At 36.9% G+C, this 10,000-nt stretch overlaps 1 protein-coding gene across 17 annotated transcripts in view; it reads right to left on the bottom strand.

The window, feature by feature from the left end:
- The window catches only part of LOC136828121 (protein draper-like), a 321,250-nt gene that overhangs the window by 209,366 nt on the left and 101,884 nt on the right, over positions 1-10,000 (bottom strand). For 2 of the 17 annotated variants that reach the window (XM_067085900.1, XM_067085912.1), the window contains exon 2: positions 3,733-3,803. The exons of the other annotated variants lie outside the window; for them this stretch is intronic. The gene's annotated coding sequence lies outside the window, so the exon portion shown is untranslated. The remainder of the gene's footprint in view (positions 1-3,732; positions 3,804-10,000) is intronic. 17 annotated transcript variants of the gene reach the window in all.

Below are 10,000 nucleotides of genomic sequence, written 5' to 3'. Positions count from 1 at the left end.
AAGAAAATATTGTGCCGACTTTTCTGTCCGCCCTCAGATCTTAAAAACTACTGAGACTAGAGGGGTACAAATTGGTATGTTGATCATCCACCCTCCATTCATCAAACATACTAAATTCCAGCCCTCTAGCCTCAGTAGTTTTTAATTTATTCCAGGTTAAAGTTAGCCATAACCGTGCTTCTGGCAACGATACAGGATAGGCCACCACCGGGCCGCGGTTAAAGATTCATGGGCCGCGGCTCATACGGCATTATGCCCACTGTAGACCACCAACATATAGATCTATCTATTTTCGGGGCCTTGATTATACGCTGTAGCTACTGTACAGAAAACTCGATTGCGCCGAAGAGATTTCAACGCGTTTTTTACTTGTTAATTAATGCTACCAAACCTTTTTGACTAGACTACTGTATGTGACGGTAAACGATACATTTTTAATAATAATAATAATAATAATAATAATAATAATAATAATAATAATAATATTATTATTATTATTATTATTATTATTATTATTATTATTTTTATTATTATTATTATTATTATTATTATTACCAGCTGATACCCAACGCGTATTAAGGGCACTACTGTGTAAAGGCACAAAAACTGATTAAATAATGATGATTACAATATTACATATTCACTGTAAATTTAGGCTCAATAACTTGCCACAGAAACAAACGCTATTATTAGCACGATTATAAATTACACATAAGCGCACAGATCAATAATAATAATAATAATAATAATAATAATAATAATAATAATAATAATAATAATAATAAATATATTATTATTATTATCACAAAATGCACCTCATCCTAAACAAGCACCCAGCATCCAAGCAAATCACTTATAAACCACGACCAACAAACCAAACCCTTATATGGCCAAATTGCTTCAAAGCAGATTCACCACCAAGCAAAAAACAGCACCACTACCAGTTCCCTGACAACTGCCCTTGAACCTTTCAAGACAAACGAGTGACTCATCTCCGCCATAAAGAGAGGAAGGTGAATATTACACCCATCACCTCCATATGGGCACAGCTCCTGACTCTTAAACCCAACGAAGGCACTGTTTTTCATGGGCTTGCAGGCACAGGTCCGGTTTGCAAGCACGAGAATTAAGTGGTTTGGTCCAATGCAGGGAGAGTTTGGGGCGCTGGTCCATTGCTTGCTTGTGCAAGGTGGTCTTTCGTTCTACTTTTGGGAATAGGATGGTCTCTAGTTTGTCGGGAATAATAATAATAATAATAATAATAATAATAATAATAATAATAATAATAATAATAATAAGGAAGGTGGGAGAGGGCTACTAAGCATAGAGGACTGCGTCAACATCGAGAGCAGAGCACTGGGGCAATATCTGAAAACCAGTGACGACGAGTAGCTAAGGGGTACATGGGAAGAAGGACTGATAAAAGTAGACGTAGACCCAGAAATATACAGAGACAGGAGAATGAAAAACAGAACAGAGGAATGGCACAACAAACCAATGCACGGAGAGTACATGAGACACATTAAAGAACTGGCCAGAGACGGAACATGGCAATGGCTACAGAGCGGAGAACTCAAGAAGGAAACAGAAGGAATGCTAACAGCGGCACAAGATCAGGCCCTAAGAACCAGATATGTCCAAAGAACAGTAGATGGAAATAACATCTCACCCATATGCAGGAAGTGCAATATGAAAGACGAGACCATAAACCACATAGCAAGCGAATGTCCGGCGCTTGCACAGAACCAGTACAAAAAGAGGCACGACTCAGTAGTAAAAGCCCTCCACTGGAGCCTGTGCAAGAAACACTAGCTAGCTTGCAGTAATAAGTGGTACGAACACCATCCTGAGGGAATGATAGAAAACGATCAGGCAAAGATCCTCTGGGACTATGGCACCAGAACAGATAGGGTGATAAGTGCCAATAGACCAGACGTGACGTCGATTGACAAAATCAAGAAGAAAGTATCACTCATTGATGTCGCAATACCATGGGACACCAGAGTAGATGAGAAAGAAAGAGAGAAAATTGGTATGATAAGTAACAAGACCTGAAAATCGAAATAAGAAGGATATGGAATATGCCAGTGGAAATTGTACCCATAATCATAAGAACACTAGGCACGATCCCAAGATCCCTGAAAAGGAATCTGGAAAAACTAGATGCCGAAGCAGCTCCAGGACTCATGTAGAAAAGTGTGCTACTAGAAACAGCGCACATAGTGAGAAAAGTGATGGACTCCTAAGGAGGCAGGATGCAACCCGGAACTCCACACTACAAAAGCCACCTAGTCGAATAGGATGACTGTGATAGACAAAAAAAAAAAATGATAATAATAATAATAAATTACTAAGGTTCTGTTCATTATGAATTATAGTCAGAGCATAATAATAATAATAATAATAATAATAATAATAATAATAATAATAATAATAATAATAATAATAATTACTGAGCTTTTGTTCTTTCATCCGAGTGATGAGGCTCGTGTTTACACAAGGGTACAAGTTAATAATAATAATAATAATAATAATAATAATAATAATAATAATAATAATAATAATAATAATAACAACTCTACAGTAGAAGCAGATCCAATCACAATTACACCACGGCGATTATCTGAGTCCAAAAAGACTCACGTGCTATATTAATTAGTCGTGCTGATTTCCTATCAGCCAGGGAATACATTACACAGAAAGCGAGTAGTCGTCTCCTCCTCCTCCTCCTCCTCCTCCTCCTCCTCCTCCTCCTCCTCGCCAGTACGGTCAGCCAAAAGCAGAAGAATCAATATTGCTAGGCGATTGCCACAGCTCACATGATTCAGCAAGTCGCTCTTTTGTAAATACCGTCCGATTATCCGGAACGAAGAAGGGGGGGAGAGGTAGGGAGGGGAGAGGGAGGAGGGACCAAGAACTAACTTGTAAATACAGTTCCGGATATCTCTCAAGACGGCAGAATGGGAAAAGGAGAGAATAAGACGACGGAAGAGGAAGAGGAACTGAGGACTCGAAGCTCGGCGGAGGTATTGGTGGAATTCGAGGCTCTAAGGAAGAGGAACTCGAGGGTAGGAAGGAAGAAGGAAGAGGAACTCGAGGGTAGGAAGGAAGAAGAAAGAAGGAGGAAGTAGAAGGAAGAAGTTACGGGCCAGGTAGGAGCAGTGAGGCGGGGGGGGGGGAGGTATTCCATTCAAACCGGTCCTCAATATTTGCACATGAGTCAACAACGGGAGACCGAATTCAATTCGGCGACCCAGGTAATGGTTGCTGCCTTAACCAGATATCACCGTAGATGGACGAGCTTCCGAGAGAGGAATAGGTGATGATACAGAGAGAGAGAGAGAGAGAGAGAGAGAGAGAGAGAGAGGCTTACACTCTAATCAATTATAGTCTCTACTATCACAATCACTAAATAGGTGATGATACTGACCATGCTGAGAGAGAGAGAGAGAGAGAGAGAGAGAGAGAGAGAGAGAGAGAGAGAGAGAGAGAGAGAGAAATCTGTTTTTAGTACTATAACGAAAATAAACACATTTATGCTTTCAGTAATTAAATAGACAGAAATTACAATTTATTTACTTCTAAGGTTAGATCCCAATTTCCCTATTTCTTGCCGTATACACCTGGACTGGAGAAGAATCAACAATTATTACAACAACAATTACAACAATACCTTCAAACAACACCAACCTATACCCATTCAAAGTCTGGAACACGGACATACCCACTCACCTTGTGCCCACGTGCCCAAAATATTAATCGGAATGTCATCAACGCATCCCAAAAGAGGAGACGCAACTCACCTGAAAAGAGAGATATTGACATTAGGTTTCTGGATATAACTATTACATTTAAATATGTAAAGATTAAACTCTTGTTTTTCCCGATGTCTGTAGCTATTTTAAAAACACCTAAACAAAAATAGATTACCATTAATTTTTGTTTATCTTAAATTTTCTTGGAAATCCATGAATGTTAAAACTTTACCGTTTTGAAAGCATCTATGGATTATCGTTAATTTTTTTTTATCTTAAATTTTCTTGGAAATCCATGAATGTTAAAACCTTACCGTTTTGAAAGCATCTATATTACATATTCTAATTCTCTTTGATTAGAAAATTTGAATGCGAGAACAATAAAGTATTGTTTTGCCGAGTGTCTGTACCTCGTTTAAACATACACATACACATACACACAAACACAGTGGATATTATTTTTCGTATCATATATTTTCTTCGCAATCCCCGAATAATATCTTCGTACTTAAGGCATCTGCACTACATACCCCAAATCTTACTTATGTAAAATATAATTCGGATAACATGCCTGCTCAAAACCCCAATTCATATTGATTTAGGCTCAAATATACGCTCACACATCTCTGTACATAAAAGTGAAGAATGTTCGCAGTGAAAATATACAAAACTTAGCTGAAAATATACAAAACATTGCAAGGAAATCTGGACAACATAAGCAGATATTTCAACAGTTCCGTCGAAGTAAAAAAAAAAAAAAAAATAAGGAATATGACTATTACAAAGACAATAAGTGTAAGCTCTTATGGAAGCTACCAACGAAAAACACCAAACCTTGTTGAAGAAGTAAAAAAATAAATAAAATATAATAAAATGCAAATATCGAAAACAAATCCATGCTGATAAAAATGAGCTCTTTTAAAACGAACGACGAAAGGGGGTGAAACAACATCAAAGCGAAATGATGAAACAACGCGAGCTGTCAAATTTAATATCCGGAGAATAGACAACAAAACATCAAAACAAACTTCAGCAAGATTGCCAAACTTGCTGAATTGAAGTCTGGGAAAATATACAAAGAGAAGGAAAAATATACTAAGCGATGGAAAAATATACTAAAAAGTGGAAAAATATACTACGAACTGGAAAAATATACTAAGAACCGGAAAAAATATACTAGAAGGAAAAATATACTACGAACTGGAAAAATATACTAAGAACCGGAAAAAATATACTAAGGGATGGAAAAATATATTACGAACTAGAAGAATATACTTAGAACTGGAAAAACATACTAAGAACCTTAAAAATAACCTAAGAGATGGAAAAATATACAACGAACTGGAAAAATATACTAAGAACTGGAAAGAAATAATAACCTTAAAAATATACTAACAGATGGAAAAATATAATACGAACTGGAAAAATATACAAGGAACCGTAAAAAATAAACTAAAAACCAGAAAAATACACTAATAACCGGGAAAATACACAAAGAACTGGAGAAATATACTAAGGACTGGAAAAATATACTAAAACACAAACCAAAAACATAAAAAAATATACATCAAAGAAAACGACCAGGAAACGCATCCACGGAAAACAGGAAAAATAACACTAAAAATACACTGACCTATAAATGACAAAAAATAAAATATACAAAAAATAAACATCAAAAGAAAATTAGCCCCAAAGCCATTCGACTAACAAAAGGGACTGCAAATCACAACAAAAGCAAGAGGCTAATGAACAAGCCCCCCTTTTTATATATATATGTATCCGAATTAAAACAAATGGATTAAACACACGTCGATACATCGATACATCCTTTGGGCATTTGGGATTTTATTCCCCCCGGGCCGTTATTTCAATTTTACGAATTGTTCGGCAGATTCGGGAATTATGCAAATGATCGTGAGTCCGACAGACGCCCGCTGGAAGTCAAATTCGCAAAAAAAAAATCTTAAAAATTAAAAAAGATAAAATAAATCACCTCTGGTACAAGACGATCATGATTTACCTTCAGATTTTTGAGAGAGAGAGAGAGAGAGAGAGAGAGAGAGAGAGAGAGAGAGAGAGAGAGAGATGGAAGGAGGAGGGAAAAGACGACAATGCTTTAGAGAGAGAGAGAGAGAGAGAGAGAGAGAGAGAGAGAGAGAGAGAGAGAGAGAGAGAGAGAGAGTGGAAGGTGGAGGTAAAAGACGATAATACTTTTTCTGAGAGAGAGAGAGAGAGAGAGAGAGAGAGAGAGAGAGAGAGAGAGAGAGAGAGAGAGAGAGAGAGAGTGGAAGGTGGAGGTAAAAGACGATAATACTTTTTCTTGTGAGAGAGAGAGAGAGAGAGAGAGAGAGAGAGAGAGAGAGAGAGAGAGAGAGAGAGAGAGAGAGAGAGAGAGAATTTCGCTTAAGAGTTTTTTTTCTATTTTTTATAACCGTGTAATCACGCATACTTTATATTTCCCCTTTTTATTGGTCACACTTATATACCTTTTCTATTTTGCTATAATTCTCATTCCTTCAACCTATTTCAAGTCTAGACATAATGAAAATAAACAAAACTTTCATAAACGACATTTACAACAAAGTTTTACAAAAATCAACAAACTCTCAACTCGGGAAAAAGTAAAGAGAAAACCCTTCAGCAAAATAAAAAAAAAAAAATAAAATCTGGAGCATTTTTGGAAGAAAACCTGGACGAATATTTTTTTTGAGCGAATATTTTTCCTAAAAAAATATGAAAAAAAACTCAACGTGCAAACGACAAGGTAAATATACAGATATCCAATACTGCACAGGACTGATATGAAACCGAAAATAAAAATTGATACACAGTGTATGTGTGTATTTTATGTATTTACTTTATGAATGTTTATGATGTCATTCGTGAGTGTTTGGGCTTTTAATGTGTTATCAAATTAAATATATTGTTACATGGAATATACACGTACGCAGTCATTTACAATGTAAATGAACTGAATATATACACGTGCAGTAATTGACGAAACAAATGAATTGTTATTTTTAACATCATCTAAGCGCATAATGTTTATTTGTATTAATACACAGATACACATACGCTGTTCACATTCTTCATTCATATGTATGTATGTATGTATGTATGTATGTATGTATGCATGTATGTGTGTGTATATGTATATGTGTGTATGTATATATATATATATATATATATATATATATATATATATATATATATATATATATATATATATATATATATATATATATATATAGAGAGAGAGAGAGAGAGAGAGAGAGAGAGAGAGAGAGAGAGAGAGAGAGAGAGAGAGAGAGAGAGATAACAGCAAGAGCTGAAAGTAAGGAAAGAACGAGAATTTCTTAGAGAGAGAGAGAGAGAGAGAGAGAGAGAGAGAGAGAGAGAGAGAGAGAGAGAGAGAGAGAGAGAGAGAGAAATATACATACAGCAGTCTGAGAGGAAATTGAGTTGACAAGAAAAATGACTTCAATGACAAGAGGCAACATAATACTGTAGGGGTAGCGAGCAACGAGAGAGAGAGAGAGAGAGAGAGAGAGAGAGAGAGAGAGAGAGAGAGAGAGAGAGAGAGAGAGAGAGAGAGAGGGGCAGCCAACATCACCAACCAAGAAACAGGAGATAAAATGAAGAAAATAAGGACACAAGTATAAACTGAACCGAAGTTACTTCGGCGCAATCGAGTTTTCTGTCCAGCCGCTACAACCGCGTATAATCAAAGCCACCGAAAATAGATCTATCTTTTGGTGGTCTCGGTATAATGCTGTATGAGCCACGGCCCATGAAACTTTAACCACGGCCCGGTGGTGGCATATATACTATACCGTTGCCAGAAGCACGATTATGGCTAACTTTAACCTTAAATAAAATAAAAAGTAGAGAGGCTAGAGGGCTGCAATTTGGTACGTTTGATGATTGGAGGGTGGATGATCAATATACCAATTTGCAGCCCTCTAGCCTCAGTAGTTTTCAAGATCTGAGGGCGTACAGAAAAAGTGCGGGCAGAATAAGTGCGGACAGAATAAAGTGCGGACGGACAGACAAAGCCGGCACAATAGTTTTCTTGTGCAGAAAACTAGAAAGTGGTAATGAGAGGCCTTGACGAAAACTCTCTACGTAATTACAAAGCAAAAAGAAGAATCGGAACTCCGATGACGAAAGCGTGTCAAAGAATAATTAGAGAACAACAATCGAGTTAATTCCAGATGGAAATAAAGATAATTACCAAAAAGGAGAGAAAGCAAGGAGAACTGGGAAACGAAAGCAAGAACTGAATCGTGAAGGAAGATGGAAGTGTGAGAGAAAATTACTTCAGAAGGGATATGGGAATAGAGTGAAATAAAATATATTTTGTTTCATGGGAATCGTATAAAAATAATAAAGGAAATGAAGAGGGCAAAAACGAGACCTGAGGAGGAGTAAGAGGAAGTGTGAGGAGGATGAGTGGGAGGAGGTGTGAGGGGGAGGAGTGTGAGGAAGTGTGAGGAAGAGGTGTGAGGAGTAGTGGAAGGAGTGTGAGGGGGAGGAGTAGGAGGAAGTGTGAGAAGGAGGAGAAGTGGGAGGAAGTGTGAGGAGGAGGAGAAGTGGGAGGAAGTGTGAGGAGGATGAGAAGTGGGAGGAAATGTGAGGAGAAGTGGGAGGTGAGGAGGAGTGGGAGGAAGTGTGAGGGGAGGAGTAAGAAGAAGTGCAAGGAGGTGTGTGGAGGAATGGGAGGAAGTGTGAAGAGGAGGAGGAGGAGGAGGAGGAGGAGGAGGAGAAAAAGTATTAAAAACGATGCATGACAGAAATAAAGAGGAAAATCCCAGGATGCAAAATAGGAAAGAAAGTGAATTAAAACAAGAGGGGAACGAGTGAAAGACAATAAAAAAGGAAAGAAAAGAGGGAGAGGGAGAGGGAGAGGGAGAGGGAGAGGGAGAGGGAGAGGGAGGTAAGGGGGCTAAGGTTAAAAAAAAAAAATAAAGTTCGGTAGAGCGTCACCGGACATCCGGAAAATTGGGAACGTAAGATACAAAGGGCCGGAAGTGCAAAACGGGTGACCATAATCATCTTTAATGAAAATGAGAATTTTTGTTTGTGTGTATAATCATACAAAGTCTTGTGTCCTTCTACTGATGTGTGTACGGTATACACAAACTTGTATACCTCTACACAAGTAGAGGTCAATATACACAAACTTGTATCCTACTGAAATACGTGTATCATACATATACTTGTATACTTCTACACTTGTATCCCAGTGATGCAAGTATATAATACACAAAGCTATATACTCCTACACATTTTCCAGTAAATATACAACAACTTGTATCCCACTGAATGACGTATGCCTATATCATACACAAACCTGTATACTCCTACACCTGTTACAGTATATACAAAACAACTTGTATCCCACCGAAGCAAGCAGATCATACACAAACCTGTATACTCATACACCTGTTGCAGTAAATATACACCGATTTTTATAAATATAAATATACAACTTGAATCCCACTGAAGAACGTCTCGCATACACAAACCTGTATACCCCTACACTTGTTACAGTAAATATACAACAACTTGTATCCCACTGAAGTACGTCTATCATACACAAACCTGTACACACATACACCTGTTACAGTAAATACACAACAAGTTGTATACCACTGAAGCAAGTACATCATACACAAACCTGCAAACTCCTACACCTGTTACAGTGAAAATACACCCACTTGTATCCTATTGATGCAGAAAACCATGTATATTTACACTTTTTTTTTTAATGCACGTAGATTATGTAACATATACAGACATACACCAACATGTACCGTGATAATAAAAACGCCTGTTTCCTTAATACTGATGTGCGTATATAATCATATACAAATAAACACCAACTTGAGCACATTTGATGTAAAAAAACTTGTAAACTTAAACTAATACATGTGTATGTAAAAAAAACTTGTAAACTTAAACTAATACATGTGTATAATTATTTATATACATATCTCCGGAAGTATATCTATAGGACAAACTAATACAGGACCGAAAGGATAAAATAGTGAATGTATATATAATACTTGACGTATAAACATGAATACATAAAATAAAAGTAGCAAATTTAATAATAAATATTTAAGAAATTATAGTAAGTAGGAAATTGGATAGTAAACAAGTCGGATATTGGATAGTAAATAAGTAGGAAATTACTAGGAAAGTTGATGGTAAGTAACTAGGATATTTGATAATAAATAAGT

The sequence above is a fragment of the Macrobrachium rosenbergii genome, chromosome 42, assembly GCF_040412425.1.
Source record: "Macrobrachium rosenbergii isolate ZJJX-2024 chromosome 42, ASM4041242v1, whole genome shotgun sequence".
Lineage (NCBI taxonomy): Eukaryota > Metazoa > Arthropoda > Malacostraca > Decapoda > Palaemonidae > Macrobrachium > Macrobrachium rosenbergii.
The sequence above is the reverse complement of the archived record's forward strand: the minus strand, read 5'-3'. Positions and strand labels throughout refer to the sequence as shown.